The 20,212-nt window shown below is 43.3% G+C and overlaps 1 protein-coding gene across 1 annotated transcript in view; it reads left to right on the top strand.

The window, feature by feature from the left end:
- The window catches only part of LOC144104830 (uncharacterized), a 135,552-nt gene that overhangs the window by 70,093 nt on the left and 45,247 nt on the right, over positions 1–20,212 (top strand). The window lies entirely within an intron of this gene.

Raw genomic sequence — 20,212 nt, 5'->3', positions numbered from 1 at the left:
CAAAATAGGCCACGTGTTGTACTTCGATAACAAGAGGAGAATGCAGCTTGTGCCAGCCACTACTCTGTCATCCTTTTCAGAAAACTGCGATTAAGGAAGTAGTGTACAAAACGTGCTGGGCTGATTAGAGTGCGTTTATGAAAAGTGTCATTCAAGGGCCAGAAAACGTAGCAATAATCTCCTATTTCACGTTGTTTTTGTAGCATAACCGGCTAGACTGGAGTTAGCGTTTAAAAGATGTGCAAGAACATTAACCTATTTTATGGTGCCTTATTTGATGTAATTTTCTAAGGACTGAAATAGAGGATTTTATTTTGGAGCGGCGGCTGGACATTAGTAGATGCGGTTAAAACACGTGTCGGCACCGCTGCAGTTGCCATGTTCACAATAAAAACGTAAAAAAAATTAGAGGGGTGCACTCGAGCTCCACTTTTAAGGACGCGATATTGTAAATGGCTCCTTTCAGCAGTTTCTCTGCACACACAATGTTCATTGTTCGCACTCACACATTTATCATAATATCATAACACAGTTTATTGATTCTTGCCTTTGGACTCTTTAACACTGTGCACTTTACACCACCGACGATTTTTCTCATTTCTGTAAAATTATCTTGAAAATTTCTCTTATACCTCGAGCTTGCCGCATGATGACCTTAGCTGCCTATGTGCCATAAAACATAACACAACACACAACACGCACTTTCACACAGTAGTTGACGCACATAAAGTTACTCTAATTAGTATCTCACTATCATGTCGCCAGTGCACTCCAATAGTTACCATATTACTAAGCATCAAATTAAGCCGACAGCCCGCATCTCACCACCTCTTGTACCTCAGCCGAGTCAACGTGCCTACGTGGCCTGCATTTCTTTAATGCGTGTCCTAGTCGGCAGTGGTTCTAACTGACAAAACAAGTCATGGGTTCCAATGCCGACTAAGATTTTTAGAAATTTTTTTTCACAACATCAATTAATTTGTGAAGTTAAGTCGTTTGAGACTTGCGCCGTACCTTTAATTTGCATTACAAGTCCTCTTTGCAATTAATTTCATTCCAAGCATTCACGTGTGACGTCCGCAAGAAACAAACGGCCGATAATGCTAACGCTTTGTCACCCCATTATGTGAATCCGGAGACCCACTAATTGTTCTATTCTTGACTCTTGTAGGTCATTTGTTTTTTGCTGTCATTTTAAGTGGTGGTGCTGTTTTTTTCTCGTGCAGTAAGGTTGAGCTCGTAGGTTCAAAAGCACTCGGTTGTTACTTGTGTGTGCATATACGTGTCCCCTGCATGGCCTGTTTTCTTTTTTTTTTTGCTCTATTACGCAGTTTGAAATATTCCGCCCAGCAGCCCACATCACTACTCTTCTTAGGCTTACAGGTAACAGGTTGGTGACTACCTTCCAAGGCTCTGTGGCTCCAATTTCGTTCAAACATTGCATTTAGACCCAAAAGCAGCCTCAAGTTGATGCTTTATTTGCAAGGAAATATGCCGCTAGAGTGCTTTAGAGAAGTTTGGTGCCAAATGTACTTCAGTATTGGACTGCGGGGCAAGTGAGGGAGGGCTGCAGCATGTAACTGATATCGATTTTTCAGTGTTCCTGTGTGTGACCATAGATATGATATCTCAGCCAAGAAAACAAGCGATTGCAGTTTTCCAAATTTTTTTGTAAAGGAGGGAACTGCGATGAGTCACGTCTTTGCGAAAGATGTGCATTGTGGGCAGTGCAAGGCTCCAGAGGTACGCATTAGCGGCCGATGACGAAACACAATACCCAAACACTAGTATGACCAAACTAATTATCAAAGTAAGGCTAATGACCAAACACAAGTACGCAAAAAGCTATCTAAAGAAGCGAGCTGCGCCTCTCATGAGGATTGTACGTTTCCAAATGAACCCAGTAGCTGAAGTGGTCAAACGCCTTGTGCTACAGCATAAAAAAAGATAAATTTCGATAGGAAGAGCCAGTGCCCCCCTGAAGAAGCAAAGAACATTTTTTTGAACATGTTGTTAGGTACATGTCTTTCTGTATGTTCGGAATATTCAGCAAATTTCTACAGATTAGATAGTAAATTGATTGGTGTGTAATCTGTGAAAAGGGCACTGTCACATTCGTACTAGGGGACATTTTTCGTGCGCTTCTATACGACAAGTGTGGACGACGGCAGCGATTTATTATATATGATATGAAGAAATCTTCTAGGTATTTCACTGTAATGAATAAGAAAAAGAAGCTTTACTGTGCGCAGGACAGTGAAATTTTTTTTTGTAGAAATGAAAAATTAGATTAGTGCCCATTTGCCCATTTTATGCTGGCAGAGCAGGATAAGTTGAGGATTGAAAATTACAAGTAAAGCGGATTTTGAGCTCGCCCTCTGTGAAAACTAACGGAACAACTATTAAAATATCTGAAAAGCATCCAGCGTATCAACATAAACTGCTGTGAACCCTCAGATTTGTAGGTGGCATGACTGTCACTAATCTCATACCGCTCGTTTGGATGGTGCGAAGGCACAGCAATATTATTACGGGTTAAAGGTATATGATGCTCACTTTATCATTGAGAAAACTTTGGCGACTGTTTCCTGGGGTCCGATCTTGGATATGGAATGCAGAGCAAGGAAAGTAGTCAGGTTGGCAAGGGGTCCGCAGGAGGAGACTGTCATAGCTGATGTCATAGTTGCCAGTACAACTTTAACGTGTGATATATGGGAACTTACACATTGCTGATTTTTGAGGTTTATGTGGGACTCGCGATGACTTGAGTATACCATTGCTTTCAACTGGAATGAAATCAAATCTTTATTTCCGCATCACAGAATGCTGAGGGCCGTGGACAAAAACCCTCTGCATGGGCTTGACTAGGCACACGGCCCTTTCAATACATGGCAGCATCGCATACAACAAGATTCAACAAAGTTTTTTGATCAGTTGTAAGAGAACTGTGAACTAAAAATATATGTATAAGTGAATGCTTACAAAATCAGTGGCAATACGTCTATATACTCGCACAAAAAACTACCTATATTTGTTCAAGTATGAGGGCAGGAGATGACGCAGCATTTGAAGTCAATAATTTGTTCTTGATTTTTGAATTTCCCAGGTTACGGCATGTCGGGTAGTACAGATATTTGTCTTAAGGTTGAGGTTCGTGATGTTAGGTAAAATGTTGTTATTACCTTTCACACCGGTCTCATAACGCCTTAGCAATTTGGCTCTGTACATGTCTGAGATGGGAAGTTTAGTTTGCTAAAAAGTGGTTGTGTGTGACGGTCAAATGGTGTGTTCATGATGGAGCGATTTGCTTTGTCCAAATAGCCCTGTTTATTATTTTTTTTAACGTTAAACGTTTTGGGTTTAGAGACCTCAGGCGGAAGGATCTTCGAATTTATTTTAATACCCGAGTTCCTGCGGAAAGTGGCAATTTTTTTTCTGCACAAAACAGGACGCAGAGAATTATAAGTGGGAAATTTGGGTAGTTAGCGAGGGCGACTCATATCGAGAGCAAGGTGGCGGTTTCCGTTGTTTTTGCTGCTGCGTGAAAAATTTATGAATATCTCTGGGTAGTGTCACCTCGTCACTAACAACGAAAAGTAGTATGGTGAAACCTTAATTTACTGCGAGGGGTTTTATTTGCAATTTTAACGCCGATGAAACCGTCCTCAACTCACAGCCAACTTCACGGTTGGGTATTTGAGTTGAGAGCAATACAGCTGACGTAGTAGGTAATGAATCTCAGGGCGACAATATTTCCTTGGTATTTATTATCGGCCTTTTTCCTTTTCTTGATGCTCAATATTAGACATGAGCTAAACTCAGGTCATAGTTTTAACAATCACAGACCTCAAAAGCGCTTACGTATGCACGGCTCCTCACATCATCCGTGCTCTTCCGTCACGTCCTTCTGTGCCTCATATTTCAGATTAAAGAAGTGCCTATTTTTTATCAGACACTCTAAAATATCCAAACCAGCCGCACCCTTGCCTTGACATAAAATCTGACCAAGTGTTATCTGCGCGTGACTTTATAATTCATCGCTTGTATGCATCACTGGCTTGATGGTTCACTATCTTTGTGTTGTCTCTTGGTTTCTGTTTTGTGCGTAAAATCCTTGGCGCGTTGCTACCATTGCGAACAACCAACCAGGCCCACTTCTCGCACTTTTATCACTGGCGTACATCTTATGTCTACGCGGTAAGAGTTGTTGAGAACCTTCCACGGAAGAGTTTTGTATAGTCTGAACTGAAGTTCAAAGAGGGATCTACATCTTTATTAAGCTCAGCCTTAAGCGAAACATAAACGCTGAAGAGATAAAAAGCCAGAATCTTAGTGAAAGCAAGAAAGTATTAGGAAATGAGGAATATAGAACACGGACTACGCACGGAAAGAAAAACCTCAATGTAAACAATTATGATCAAAAGCCATGCATGAGATCTCGAGATTAGTACTGTCACCAAAAAATTAACCCAATAAATTACATCATACGAGGGCTCTGGGACTTCATGAATTCACCACAGTGACACCTGAGTGGGCTGTTAGGACGGGCCTTTCTAGCGGCAGGAGGCCGCGGAATATTTCAGGTTGGAAAGACTGTTTCCTTTTTGGTCTCCAATGATTGAACGGGCATGCTGGTAAATTGTGCTTTCTTGACTACAGCGCACAGAAACATAGACCGCGAGAAAACAGATGCTACAGGAGCTATGACATGTCTCTTTTTTACCGATATCCTAGTCCGGAGTAGCTGCTGACCTTTTATTATTGACTCCTTTATATAAATTCACTACCTCAATATTCCCAGTTCATCTTTGTTTTCGGGCCCTGATTCTTCCTGCTATGGGTCAGTCTGCTTCTTGCGTTTGCTTTTTGTCGAGTCGCCTAAATTGTTTACCTGTATTTGACATTTTACATATATCCTGAAAATTTACTTATATTAACTGATTGGTGTGATGAGATCGCACTGCGTTGTTGCTCTCGGGTGGTAGTAATAAGTTATGGCAATGGCGCACTAAGGCCGCATTAATCTGTAGAAATCGTTCTAGAAGGCGAATCTATTAAAGGTACCGAACTCTTGCTGAAAACTTGTAGTTAATGACAGCAATACCTGAGGAATGGCGAACTGGCATGTAAGACCATAAGTCGCTCTTGTTAGTGCGTGTACACGGCACTGAATATCGGCGGAAATATCATATGCGCATGGTTGTGTTAAACACCGCATCTATGCCTCGCTGCAGTGCGTTTTATGTTTGCGTGCTGCAAACCATGCTAAAATATAACAAATCGACTCGCTCATTGTAAATGGCCGCGGACACAATACAATCGTCCATGACCAAAAAGGAAGTGCCAATTGGGATTTATATTATTTCTGTTAAGCGTATTGGCCCATACACGCTGAATACCTGGGGCATCGAGTGGCTTTAGACTGAGGTTGAAGCCGTATGGTCAAACAATTTTTGCACTACATTCATGCAAAACGACCTCTCAGTGTGGTGGGCATTCACTGACGTGTACTTCGTGGATAGGAGCACTCTGAGTATGTTTCGATCGTTGGTACCTATTTCTGTTACAGGTCTCCAAAGGATCTTCGGAAAGGCTTTGTTAGTCAGGCGGAAGTTAATAATGATAATAGTGTCGTTCTTTCTGGTTGAATATGCTGGGGAAGTTTTAACACAGGAACACGATAAAGAATGTGTTGATTATGAGGGGGCTTACAGAGCGTGATATTCAAAAGTGACCGATCTCAGAAGCAGAAGGTTTCTCCTCAGTTGTTTATGGAGAAGTCCTGCGCCCTCTTGTTAAATTCAGTTATGCCCAGAAATCGGCAGAATGTCTTACGAACGACGTGATAACCAAAGAATATAGCGCATCAGAAAGAAACAAATATTAATATTTAGTCTTTTTTTTTTAATTCGAGTTCGCGCGCTGGTCTCGCCTCTACTTTCGCCTCTGGGGCAGCACGCAAGCTACCATGGCTAGATCCGAACCCGTTGTCCATGACGGCTAAGCTTGTTTTTTTTTTTGTTGTGGGCAGTGGCATTAGCCGCTTTGATTCCTACGAATTTAAAAAGGAGTGGGCATTCTAAACGCAGGAACAGTATTAAGTCATGATGACGGGGGGGGGGGGGGGCAGATGTAAAAAAAGAAACGATGGCTTACTTTTCTGTTTCATTTGTGGGATCTGTACGCTAGGTTGACTTAGATGTGTGTGCCTCCATCTCATACCCCCTGCATCTGATGACTGACTAAACTCAAAAGAAGATCAGACTTCATTAAGTAAGCTTCTCGCAGTTCGAAAACCAGCCGCCATGTTGTCAGATAAGTATTGACGACCCATGCGCTGTCAATAAGCTGTTTTCAGCTAGCACCACTTTGTCTTTCTCCAGTCCGCCGTGATTGGTTGACAGTTACATCCGCCAAAGGGATAATTCCAGGATACTGGTGTTGTAGTTGTCGTGTTTGGTTTGTGATTACTCCAAAAACAATGCAGTATGGTCTGGAGCATCCCTACAGAGAATGGGAAATTTATGCAGCTGCAAGTCCAGATTGTTTCTACTCCAGGTTTGTCAGCGCTACTTTATTATAAACTGAGCTTTGGCTTTTAAAACCCCTTGGTGAGCGCAATACAAATGAATATATCGGCAAATTTGTTATCCAGCTTCTAGCCAGCTTCTATAAGATAAGATTGAATGAGTTACTTTTTAGACGACCGGCATCGCTTCGTTTACGCAAGAATTTACTCGTCTCTGTTATCTCATAACATCTCTGGTCTGCCACAGGGCACTACTTGCGGTTGGCTTCTATTTTTTTAATAATAACGACACTAAAGCTCACATCTCTGATTATAATCATTAATTGCAAGACAAAACTCGGCTAAAATCATAATCGATGTTACTCTGACTATGTCGCGTCTAGTCTTTGTGCAGTGCATAGTCATTTCCTTGAAGTACTAAAAAACAAATTCATGTTCTGTTTAATTGCTCTCTTAATTGCTGCCTTAGTTGCTCAGATGTAACAGCGCTGTCTTTATGTTGCTGCAAGGTAGATGTAGAGTGGTAGCGTAGCTTCCATAGACGCCTATATGTTTAAAACAAGGTGGCTCGTGGGGCTGAGCCAGCGCCTTCTTCTCAGTGCAACGCTAAACAACAGCGTCATAATTAGAAACCCAAAAACGAGAAGTCATATTATATGTGTCGTTTAGTGCTAAAAGGAAATGCTCGAACATTTCGACGTTCAGCGCGACACGCGAGACAAGAACGAATAAAGAAGACACTACGTGGTTTCTTGCTTCGTACTCGCTTTGTATGTTGAGGTTGAGGTTTATTTTTCTTCAAACATGAAAGAGGGAACTGCGACAAAAGGCGGTAAAGCGTGACGGGGTCACAGTTCCTCAAAACAGTCGGTACCGCAGTGAGAAACACAGAAATAATAAATATTAACATAGTATGATAGTGAACAAAATACATTGCATCAAACGACACTATTACCGCAAAAAAAAATGTTACCTTTGATACCAAGACAGTGCACCATAAATCAAAGACAGTGTATAAACACGGCATAAGGTCACTAAAGAAAACACACACACATACATCTTGACACGGAAACCGAATTTCATTTTGTTAATGTACCAACAAGCTCAGCTGTCTTAATGCCCAAACAGTGCATTTATAAGAGATAGACTCCCTGTTTTGGAGCTACTGTTGAGCAGCACAGTTTCTGACTGATGGGTGGTGATAGAACTCAGTTGATCGATGTTTGCTTGCATAAAAAGGAGAAATAGTGCAAAATTTTAAAAACAAATACTTTTTGCTTGAAAACAACGGCATTTCAATCAGGCTAAATATAATGACACAACCGGCGGGTGCTGTATTAGGGCGCGAGACAAGTTTGAACTCGGCACGCAACGAGCATTATTAGCTAGTGGCCTGCTGTTCATAACTGGCTGAAGGGTGCTGCAAATAGCGCTGCACTTTCGCAGTCAAATTTGAGCTGCCTTCTGGTACACACGGATTACGCACATTCTCTTCACTAAGAACAAAGCTACACAGACCCAAAAAATGACGCATGATTTAGCGTTTTTAGGACAAATCAGAATTACATGCGCTTCTGTTTTCGCTTCGTTTCCGGTTCAAGGCTCGGAGAGAAGGCACGGCTGACTGAACAAATAAGAACAGTGAGCTTGTAGTCGCAGGAAACACTGAAGCGAGCACTTGCGCCAAGACATTTTGCAGGAAGGTGTTAGCGAAGCAAGTGGCCGCATTAACGACTACCCTGTTCTTAACGAACAAATAGAAATAACATCTGAGCATCTAGATTCTGCAAAATGACACGCGCTATGCAATACTTTTTTCTCTTATCTACGATAATAAGGCAGTATAGACGGGCAGTATAAGGACATCCGTATATCAATAAAACTCATTGTATACAGAAACAGTTTTATCGCTGTCCTCAGCGCACAGGTACATGCGTTTAGTAGGACGTTCTTGCGGAGTAGTTGGTTCATAGCTCCAGGAATGTTAAAACTGCGCAAAAGGCGCGGACGTAGGCAACGAAGAACACACTGCACCCGTGGTGTTTTGAGTATTCTTCGTTGCCCGTGTTCTCGTCTTTTGCGCAGTTTTAACATTTCTGGGGTTACATGTAAGCAGTCTAAGAAGGCAGCATTCACTTCACTAAGGATCGTGCTATAGATTTCTTTAAAGCACTGACCAACGTTTGGAGACGTACGAAGCGTATATACACTTCAATTCACCGATATTCCACTGCACGCAAGGCCTGTGCATCATATCATAGACATTAAAGCGCTGCCAAGCGCGCGTTTATCGTGACGTTGGTTCGCCCTGAACATAAATGACTGTCATGCATTACATTCACCCACTATAGTCAACACAACGTGTAATCACTCAGTCCTGTTACAGTGTGTTAGGAATTGAACGGTATTCACAATGGAGATTCTTTTTCGCACAGACTACCAAGCGAATGAAAACGGTTGAAGGTTCAAGTGCGGAGGCCGCTCTTTCGACCTCCTGTTGTAGTGAAGAGGATTGGGTGTGCCTCTGTATGCGGCGGATAGCGGCTTGGGAGTCGCAGTCGCAACCGCGAGGAGCTCAAGGCACAATGCATCCTGAGGGCGTAGGTGCAGCCCACTGGTGTCTGTTCAGGTGCGGGAAGGTGGAGATGGTGCAGTGTGCAACGTCAGGAACCTCGAACAGCCACGGAACAGGCATCTGTGCAGGCCATTTCCAGGGTAGCAACGAGAGGGGAATGGTGCTGCGCGGCCGTATGACGATGGCGGGCCGTTGGATTCCTGAGCATTCAGGGATGGATGGCAATGAGCTCGCCCATCTGCTCGCCCTAACACAATTCCCCAAGCACCATTGACTGTCATCGCCGATGTCATCGGAGGGCTGTGGGAGACACTTCCTACCTGCAACTCCGTCTCCCTACGTCCAGCTACCTCCAGGTCTACCTCCAGCTCCGTCTAGACAAGCTCCTCTACCCTTCCGCTCATCTATCACTCACCGTTCTCTATTTATTTGGACAGATCCCATTGCCTCTTCTGCTGCCCGGCTGCTCAACAGCGGGCATGCAATTCCATTCCCCCTTCCCTTTCCATCGCTAGCAGGCTTGACTGGCTTGGACCTGAAGGGCAACAAGAACAGATTCGACTCATCTCCCGGGCGGTCGTTATGCTCGGCCGGTTGTAAATTTGGCCGTATGAATGAAAGTCCCATCTGTCCCCTCTCACCAAGGCATTATTAGACACCTTTCTAGGTGCTGTAGGCGCCCAGTGACAATGACACGGGCCATAGTGGCTGTAATTCACTACATCCGCAGCCTGATGCCGCCGGCGCAGTTCGCACTTGGACACTTTCCGACGCAGCGTCAGTTATTAGTGTGCTGTGCGCTCTTTCTCTCGAACCATATACAGTCTATCCGAGGGTAACAACTCCAAATCGTACTACTCTATTGGTTGAAAGGAATTAAAAAAAAGCGCACACATTTTGCCGGCGAGAACCTAGCCCGATGACAAAACGTGACCAAACGCTTGAAATTGACGCTGATAAATGTCACTAGACAACGAACCATAATGACGAGACCTATACCGTCCGGCCAAAGCTGGCAGCTAGCAGCACAACCCAAATTACTTTGCTTGAGGCAGGCAGCATAAGAGTGTAAGAAGATCAACATACATATTTCTAAAGAAAGCATTTATTTTTCAATAAAACGTGCGCAACTTAAACATTTTTGAAACCAGTAAATAGAACGGTGCTTTAGGTAGTCATAAAACAGGAATATATAAACAAATGCCTTTCTGTTGTTTGTCCACCCACCTTGTTTGGACGCTTCAGTTCCACTGCCCTAGCTGACGCCGCTGGAACTTCGCTCTAGGCCGCATTCGAGCCCCGCCTTCACAATTCACGGGAATTTGCTTTTATTACTGTCTTTTTGTCCCGAATTTTTGCACCGGCAGACAAGTAATTATAAACTCCTTCATCGACCTTTTGTAGGTCATCCTTTACAGGGAACTAGACTAATCAAGCTAACCATGAACTCTGCTGCCATCTCGGCGAGAAGTTCAAGTGTGCGCTTTTTCATTATAATTGCTAAGGTTTTGCGCCTTTGTAAGACTTGGACTTGAGTGTGAACGTGTTGCTTGCGGCCCCTATGAAGGTAATCTCTTCGAGGTATCTAAGAACGGAGAGGCGCGAATAAAATTTTTCCTCTTGTGCTGGCAGAACTACTGAGATTAAAACACAAACTAATGTACGCCTTCTTCCATCTTGACGCTAAACCACCCGACTCTCCTTCGTCTATAAATTATGGCACGAAGCGTACAACCGCAGCACCTGCTTGCTTAAAAACACAATATTCTGCCATGTATGCCTCGCTTTGCTTTTCTTCCTGATTGTTGAGTAATAAAATTACTTTTCCGCTCTTCCTTTCATTCATCGTATCTATTACAATTTAAAGCGCATTGTTCTACGACCCATATTTAATTAGTAAAGCCCTCGTTCCATAGACTGGACTTTCGCAGTAGCCTTTGAGCCAATAAAAAATATAAAAAATCCTAATACGGCAGTTTTTCATACAGTGTAGATGCTCACGGCGTGTAGTAAGCTGAGGGGCACTGGACTCGACTTTAAATGGATTCTTCCTTTTGGCTACCAGTTTTTTAGTAATACTTGTGGTCCTTGATTCATAACACCGTGTATTGTAGTTGTGTTAAGAATACAAGCAGGTCAAGAACTAACGCACATTTTTTCTCGCATGCAGAACACTTACGCCTAAGAATTTTGACTAGGAATCGCAACTTTTGTCTTGAATATCAACTTCGCACTCTGAGCGGACAATTCATGACGTGTGTGTGTTTTAGTTGCTTCTTTCACAATACCACCACAGCCCGTACGACGCTGAAACAGTACCATTTTATCACAATTTATTTTGACAAAGCAGACAGTAGCTTCACATGTAGTGCATGCATCGTTACCAGCCGCAGGATGAGTCGTACATTTTGTACTTGGGTGATGCGCCGCAATTTTCGTCATAGATGAACTCGCAGCAGTCAGCAGGCTCATCGATTGTGTCCAAGCGTCGCCACAGCGAACACCCATAGCCTGTGCAGCGACACATAGAGATTGTACACCAAGATTGGTGAGTTGGGAGCTTGACAGCATAATCACGGGCCAGAGCGCAAACTACAGGTAGCTCAAAGAAGAGAACGCGGAGAAATGAGAAAAAAAAAACGTCATGGTCTAGGAATGAAGATGAGCAGAATCCAGTCGCAACTGGAGAATGAATCTCTTGCCAACGCAAGACACCCGTCACGGTTGATAAAGTAGACCTCTTCATTTCCGGCGCCAGCGAATAGGAATGGTGTTTGAGGATGACGATCATTAGAATGCAGGAGGGCAGCTACCCGACCTAAAAAGTGCGCCGCTTCGTGCTTCTTTGTTTTGAGCGTATTCTGTGCTTTGTTGTCTGTCGAGTTCATGCCACTCCGCCAGTTAGTCTCGAAAGCTTTGTAAAGTGATTTGTAAACTTTGAAGCACCATAGCAAAGTATGTGCTTTAAGGGAGGTAATATTCGAAGGTTTTCCAGAGTATTTCAACTGCGTTCGGGACGAAAACTTGGTGATACCTGAATGACACGAAACACCGTACACGGGCTATTCACCGCTGCGTTTCTGGCGAAATTGTCCATTCGTTTTCTCCTGGGAAGCAGCTCCCAAGAACATATACCAAATATTATACGCATGTAGAAAACAAATCAAAACTGAGAGTGGTAAATTTACAGGTATGTTTAGTGGGAAATGGCTTCAATACAATATCGCGCTTGTTTTATTTCCACATTGAATGTTTTTCTAAACAGCAGAGAATTATGTCAAAACCGCATGACATCATGCCTGTCCCTTTTGTCCGCTTTGTAAATCCGCGAATTAGATTTCATTCTGTTTTATATTTTAGCGCCTTTGCGGTGGCTAAATGGTTATGGCGCTCGGCTGCTGACCGAAAGACGCGGATTCGATCCCGGCCGCGGCGGTCGAATTTCGGTGGAGGCGAAATGCTAGAGGCCCGTGTACTGTGCGATGTCAGTGCACGTTAAAGAACGCCAGGCGGTCGAAATTTCTGGAGCCCTTCACTACGGCATCCCTCACAGCCTGAGTGGCTTTGGGACGTTATACCCCCATAAACTATAAACAATGTTTTATATTTACTTGCTTCAGACCTGTACCCACAGTGCGAAATAAGCAGGAGGGCGAGCACCCTGAGTTTGTTTCACGCTGTGGGAGTATACCAAGTGCTGACTACCCCCCCCCCGCCCCCCCCCCCCCCCCCCCCCAGGGAACCTTGAAATCTTCTATTCGCTCGACATGTTGTGTAGAATGAAGGAAAAACATATGGCTTCACCGAACACGCATGTCCCTCGCAGAAAATAAGGATATGTTGCACGATGTGGTGATGTGCGCAGGTTTGATAATTACCCTTCCTACCACAGTTGCGGCCACCCGTGTGCGGTGTACTTACCATTTGCGGCATAAGGATGGCGAACCACGAAGCATAGGTCGCAGTCGATGTATATTGCGTGGAAGACCTCCAGAACTCCGTTTCCTGAAACTAATAGTCACCTATGAATTAACGGCGCAAAGGCAGTGGCCATTCTGCGGGAGCGCCATTTTCTTCACTTTAACGCTGACGTGAGGGGAATTCCACGTACAACTTTTTGTTGATGATGATAGAGATGATAGAGAATTTTTATGGCGCAAGGACATCTGCAGCCAATGAGCGCCATGGCACAAGGTAGTTTTTATTGCGCAAGGTGGGGTCAAAGATCCATTTCCCAAGCATTTAACCCTGATTAAGCCGAGCACCAGACCAGGGGGAGCTTGTACCCATTGTATCACCGGTGGGCACCCGGCGGCACTGGGGACCGAACCCCGCACCTCCCGCATGCGAGGCGGATGCTCAACCCTAGGCCACCGCTGCGGTACAACTTAGTGTTCCTACGCGCTATACCAAGGGCGATGTTTAAGGAGTCTGGATACCATTAACTTTGTTCATGGCACTGTCTACGTAGCCTATTTTTTGAAATTTTCAGCCCCCGAAGGCAAGAATTGGCTACAGAAAAGGGAAAAGAAACCGTTCGTTTTAGTGTACGGTTTGCAATTACATGACGATATAGGTATTTTACCACCACTAGTCATATCATTTCTGCTGCCACGAGTGCATAAAACTTTCGCAGCTTGTTGGCGCCTGTGTTTTGGGTATATATGCAGTGTTTCGGTGGTTCCTGAACAAAGTTGAATTTCAGCGCCTGTGACGTCGTCTTCCATGTTTTCTGCCTTCTGTCCGTGTTTTTTAAGCGCTGTCAACAAGAATGAAAAAATACTTATTTTGCGGCCAAAGCTTACCTGCTGCCTTGCATTTTATCATAAGATCACTTAAAAAGCGCTGTATGACATTATTATAAATGGTAGTGCCGCAGTGACGATGTTTAAGCAGGCACGCAGCATGCTGGCGAAAATAAGAGGAAGAGCTTGTAGGGAGGCTGGGTGGTTTAGGTTTTCGCGAAGAATTACAGTGCATACAGCAGACAGTCACAGACGTGAGGATGGACACTGCACAGATGTTAACTTTCCTTCCCCGTTCCAGAGTGAGTGTATCGCTGTGAAGTGGTTACGAGCTCATCATGCTCGTTGTCGTTTACCAATGCTAAAGATACAAAACATGCTGAAAAAAAGACAGCGACCGCAATTCAAGAATCAAGCGCACGATGACAGCTGCGTTCTTACCATCTGGTACAAAGGAAACATTATTTTTCGCAGTGTAACACGCCGAGGATGCAAGGTTAAATCTTCCTGTCCTGCACGAAAGAGAAGGAGTAATACTCAATCAACGTTGTGGTATACTTTTTGCAGTGGAACGCTTGCAATGTTCGACTGTTCAAGCGCGCGATTTGTCTTTCTAAAAAAAGCACTGAGCTGTGTTTTCTCTAGTATCATTACGGTGGCAAGATGCGGTGCTAAGCTCTACATGCGGCAAGCCGGGTGCTCAGTGAGGCGGTGAACAGTCGAATGATCTACTAGGTTCTTTTTAGCAGCCCACTAAGGAAAACGCCTTAAGGTCACGACTAATCTTGTGTTCTGGCCTAGAGCCTCTTTTTAGAGTTACAAATCGTTCATTATATCGCCGCGTGCGCCTAATGTACACTTTCAGAGCCACGACACCATGCACCATCATGCCAACAGCTATAATTTTCTGGAAGCCCTAATAACAGCAAAAAAAAAAAAACCCTACAACTGTTGGCTGGGATTACATGCGGAAATTAAATGAGGAATTGTTCTTTAGAAGAATATTTTACCTATAGAAAGCACACCTTTACAAACGGTAGACTCCAGAATAAAATAGGCGGCAATGAATTCTTGCCCGGAGGATCAACGCTGTCTGATTGATTGTGTGTTTCAATTAATCATTCTGGACACGCAAAGGGGAGCTGAATGATTTCATTTTAGTGTTTACGAAATTTAGGTTTACATGAAAGAATTATGTGAGATCAGTTGAATAAATCATGCAATTTTGATATGAATAAAGATAGTTTTTTGCTGGCTGTAGTGAGTGATACAGGACAAGCTGTTATCGATTTCACAGCAGCAAGTCGCAAATGCCCTTACATTGATCCATTTTGTCCGAATGTAAAGACCACGGGCGTGCTGAAGTGAGCATAGATGCCGTATCGACTGAATTTGACGCATTTTGCCGCTCCTCCCAAATCTGCGTCGGCGTAGTAGTTTCGGTAGCTAAGAGCCCACTCCCCAGCATCCGGGAAGCACTGCATTCGCGGAAAGGACAGTACAGAAAAAAATCAGCTCACAATACCGCACGACAAAAGCAGTGCGTCAAGTACCACGTCTCCGCAAGAATTTCTTGAAATTTTGCTCCATTCCATTTCCAGTTTGGGTACGCGTGGTGAACGGATGATTCAGTGATGATCAAATAGGTCGAAAAGATGATTTTCTGATGAGAAAATAGGAACTCTAGCTTCAACAGTACTATATCTTAGTATCTACATCAAGTTAGTACATTCGTTAAGTACACAATATAGAAACGGCGGTGTTTATTTGGCTTCGATTACTGTGTAATTTTTTTACGTTGCCCTCCGAAATGGTTGCGTATTTTTTAGCGAGCTCGCAGGGCTTCACTCGTTATCTGTTGGTATCAACAGCAGGCTAATAATGTCGACAGGCTGGACGCCAACGTTGAAGTTTATTTAGTCTTCAGAGAGTGAGGACATCGAGAGGAAAAAGCTCCTGGGAGCTTGGCAGACTCTCGAGTCCTGAAAAGGACCGCAGCGCTCCAATCATATATATGCATAAGAACGGAATATCAAAAACATAGCGGAAGGGACACAGTGGTACATATTATACGGGAACACAAGGTTCCTACCAAAATGGAACAGAAAAAGTCACTTGAATAATCACTTAAGGAATACAGCGTTAAGCTTAACATATTGTTAGATATCAGAATATCAAAATTAACACTACAATTTTACAATGACTAGATACTATATACATTTAAAAGTCAGAAATAGGAAGTTTCAGACAAAAAAAAAAACAAATTCAACACTTTGATTTTATCACATATCAAAGAAAACAGCTTATATATGTGATAGACAGGTTATAAAAGGAAACAGCTGCTTTGGACGCGATAAACAAACATGATTTGAAGAAATCGCAGGTATCGCAGTTGACAGGCTATGCTAGCTGGATATTATAGCCCATACGCCATCTTAGCAAGTATGAAAAAGAAAACAACTTTAGATCTTGATCACACATGCATTGCGTATGCTGAAAACTAGTTTTTTTTGCGTTTCATGCTTCCTAACAGACTTCAGTCAGGTTAAAAGATAGCATTGGAGCCTTCTACTTTAGGTTATGTACATCTAAATCCCTAAACATGCACAATTAAAAAAAACACATTTGTTCCACAACTATGGCACAGTTCTGGATAGTATTTGCCGTTAGTATCATAAAAGCATCGTTCAAGTCTACTTTCCTTTCTCTTGGTGAAACTGCCACGATGCCTTCACTTTATGTCACAAATGAACTACTTGTGCTAAATTGCTACTTTCTTCACAAAAAGCCGGCTTGTTAACTTGAAATTTTGTGCCTGCGTCATTGGCGTTCTGTTGAAGGGAGCACTGCAACAACACAGCGCACTAAGGCCAGCGTAGTTGGTAACTGAGTTACATCACACACCTCATAAGCTGAGACATTTTATGCGCCCTGACGGATTTGAAACACACGGTAGAAATAAAGTAGACATGATGAAAACTTTTTTCCACGCTATCAGCAATTCCGATCTTACGCTTGTGATGCTTTGCTGCAAACATTGTGTGGATATGTAATGAGTCTGAAGAAAACAAAACCATTTTTTGAATTCTTAAGGGGCTCCTTTTTCAAATCAAAACAAATCAAATAAATTCATTCTCATTAAATCTGGCACAGAGAAGCCGTGGACGTACAGGAAAAGGTGGCTTCTACACCTAACTGTGACCTTCTGCCTGAAAAATATGGGCAGGCAGAGTTGACTTTGGTTGCAGAGTAATCAGAGATTTCTACGGTTATCTACATTTCAATTGTTCTAAGGCGACATATTCTCAAAAAAGGCCGATAATAGCAGTACAGATGTTGGCCCCAAAACTCCTCTCACCGCTCCCATTTCACTGATTTCACCCCTATCTTCCTCGACACGCATCTCTTGTTTCTGAGAGACATCGCTGCTTCTTAGAGAGTGCTGAGGATATTTCAGCAGCAAGCTCACTCGGCTGGTATCTTGGTATTTCTGAAGGTCGCTTCGAAGTTCCGGATACATCGGAAGGTAAGCCATCGCTGTGAAGAGCTGCAGAATGAAGATAGAAGTTGCGAGCAACATTTCGAGTCCTGCACGGAACACTGCTCACAGCATCAGAGCCCTAACTGTGGCAATTTATCCAGAATGCGTGCTGAGAAAGAAGTGTAAAGCACGTCACTTATGTTTCGGTGATTGTCCATCAAGCACGTGTCAGCTTGTATTATCCCGAAATAGAGCTAAACTTCCTGTGGCGCGTTAAACCAACACAGTTAGGCCAGTTAGAGCGCTGATGCGAAGCGGAAGGCGCTCGAGACGACAATTCTCAATTCTCGTTCACACAAATGCGTTGCTTGTAATGCTAATCATGCCAATCATGCTAATCGCTTCATTTTCTATGGACGGGTAGGAGGTTTACTTTCTTTTCAATCATAATAAAGGTAGAGGTCTGGGATAATTTTTTTTCATATTTATTTTTGCAATAGTCGTGCGATGTACAGTACGGAGATTAATAGGTAGTAAAAAAAGAAAAACCACCTTCGAAACTTGCGTCCTTTTTTCGCTAAGGAAGGAATGTGGATATACGAACCAAACCATCTTGGATAGCGTGAGGTCTCCACCGCATGCGGTGTCCTCTAGGTCTGGTCCCATGATAGGAGCGCTAGATTTGTTGTGATGAGCAGCCAACACGCCCTAATGCACCCACGAGAGTGCCGAGTATTATCCACTGCTCTAATACATTCCTTTCTGGGATGCTTGAAACGTGCTAAATAAAACACGCCACGTGTCAGGTTGGTGCACAGCTTTGTGTAGACGAACGAAAAAAAAAATGCAAGTGACTTAGGAAGCACTGACAAGAAGTGGTTCTTCTCTCGTTCTGTCGTTGTTGTTGTTGTTGTCGTTCTGTCGTCAGTATATGCTGGCTTCTTCGGCTTCGTCTACTCTAAAACGCAGGTCTTGAGGCGACACCTGTGGGGAATAAAGAGTTAGAGAAGCGAGTAGTAAACTAATAGAACAGCGACGGTATACCGAATCTAATAGCAACGGAATATTTTGCAAGTGGTATATGACGTGTGTGTGTATACTGATTGTAAAGAATACAAAGTGCTGAAATTCCTCAGGCAATGACTTCTGTTTATACCTTCCTCAAGTGCACTCTAGAGTAGAGTTTAACCGCATGCGACATTTCTGACGAGAAAAGAAAGGACAGTTACGTCTAGGTTGGCATGTTGGCATTAAGAGACGCACACGTTTGAGTGAAGTCCAAGTTTAGCTGACATGCCTGTGTTAAAAAAATAATTGGCGACAACACAATCATGGTAATGAGGATGATAAAGCTAGCAGCACTTCCGTTGTTCTTCTGAGAATAATGTTTGGTGGATTACATTTTCCGCATTTATTATTTAGGGCAAGTTTACTTAGACGCGCAAGACGCTGCTGGGGCGCGCAAGGCAGCAGGTAGCTCGGGAAAGGAAGACGACAAAAGATCTAGCCCCTACGAGGATCATAATAGCTTGCCGAATGCCAGGTAATACAGTTTAGCCGCGGTACGGCGGCACTAGAAGATTTAGCAGTGTGGCAATATGTTATGACGCAAGTCATTAGTGTATAGGACATGCGGTGGGAGAAGTGAGGCTTGTGGGGCCTGATGACAAAAGCACCGAAGGAGAGTAAGTCTAGTTAGAACATGCTTTATGTGACTGCCAGCAAAGGGGACAACCTCGTTAGTCTGGAAAGTTTTCTACGGCACGCAGTTTGAAGTGAGTCGAAAGCTTTCTGTAAGTCTTGAAGTATCAAATTGGTCTGACTGCCGACATCGTGAGAAAGTTTGACGTCTTGAGTTCTTTCGGTTAACTGATCAGCTTGTGATGCAGAAACAAAAAGAAACGCACTATATTTCTTCTGTTTCTGGGTTCCAGCAACTCTACATGTTTTGTAGATTCAACAGATTTGCACGAATTAGCTGTGAAATTGATGTCTGTAATTTGTTATAAGTTGCGCGTTGCTGAGTTTGTAGCAAGGAACATCATTCGCGTTCCCCTGCGACCCGTGAAGTGTAGAGGATGGCACCGATTTGTTATGTGTGATATCAATGCATCTCTTAGTTCTCTGAGCGCAGCGAAGTAAACAGTTCTCCTGTTGTCATAGCTGAAGTTTCTTCAGTGCGGTTATCCAAAAAAAATTTCAGTGCTCATTGCGTGTTCACAGAAGCTAAACCCTTTCAGGAATGCGAGTTACTACCAAAAAGAAGTTTGGGTAGATGCTAATCAGTAATTACTCCCTTATTGCAAATCTATACCACTATGGAGTTTCCTCTCTTGATTAGTCCAACACTGTTCCCACTACTCGCAGTTCATCAATTCGCTCTCGCCCTATCATATGCTAGCGGTCCCGGTTAGCTGAGTTGGTACATCGACTGCTGTGGTGATGCGGTGGTCCCGGGTTCGAACCCCGGACCAGGACGTATTTTGCTTCAATTACGAACTTTCTGTTAAATCTCTAAGCTTTCCTTCGTAGCCCTATGGCACCGTTTGTGTGAATGCTAATGAGTAATTACACCTTGATTAAAAAGAATTTCGAACATGCATGTTGCTGTCACGGAGGAAAAACTTACGTACGAGTAATGCCAAAGCATTGCAATTCTAATTCTACTCCTGCTGCGTTCTAGGTCTATTCCAACTTAATTCCAATTTTGTTATAATTCCATTCCTTTCAAGTTGGTGCAGTTGTAAGTGTTAGTACTAGTCACTGGTGGTTACCATTTTATATTTTTTCCGGCCTTCGATGATGTCGCACTGTTTCGACCAATCGGAAGATTTCTCACACGTACTAGCCACTGCTGGTTAATATTTAATATTTTTCCGGCT

This window comes from Amblyomma americanum, chromosome 9 (genome assembly GCF_052857255.1).
Source record: "Amblyomma americanum isolate KBUSLIRL-KWMA chromosome 9, ASM5285725v1, whole genome shotgun sequence".
Taxonomy (NCBI): domain Eukaryota; kingdom Metazoa; phylum Arthropoda; class Arachnida; order Ixodida; family Ixodidae; genus Amblyomma; species Amblyomma americanum.
The sequence above is the reverse complement of the archived record's forward strand: the minus strand, read 5'-3'. Positions and strand labels throughout refer to the sequence as shown.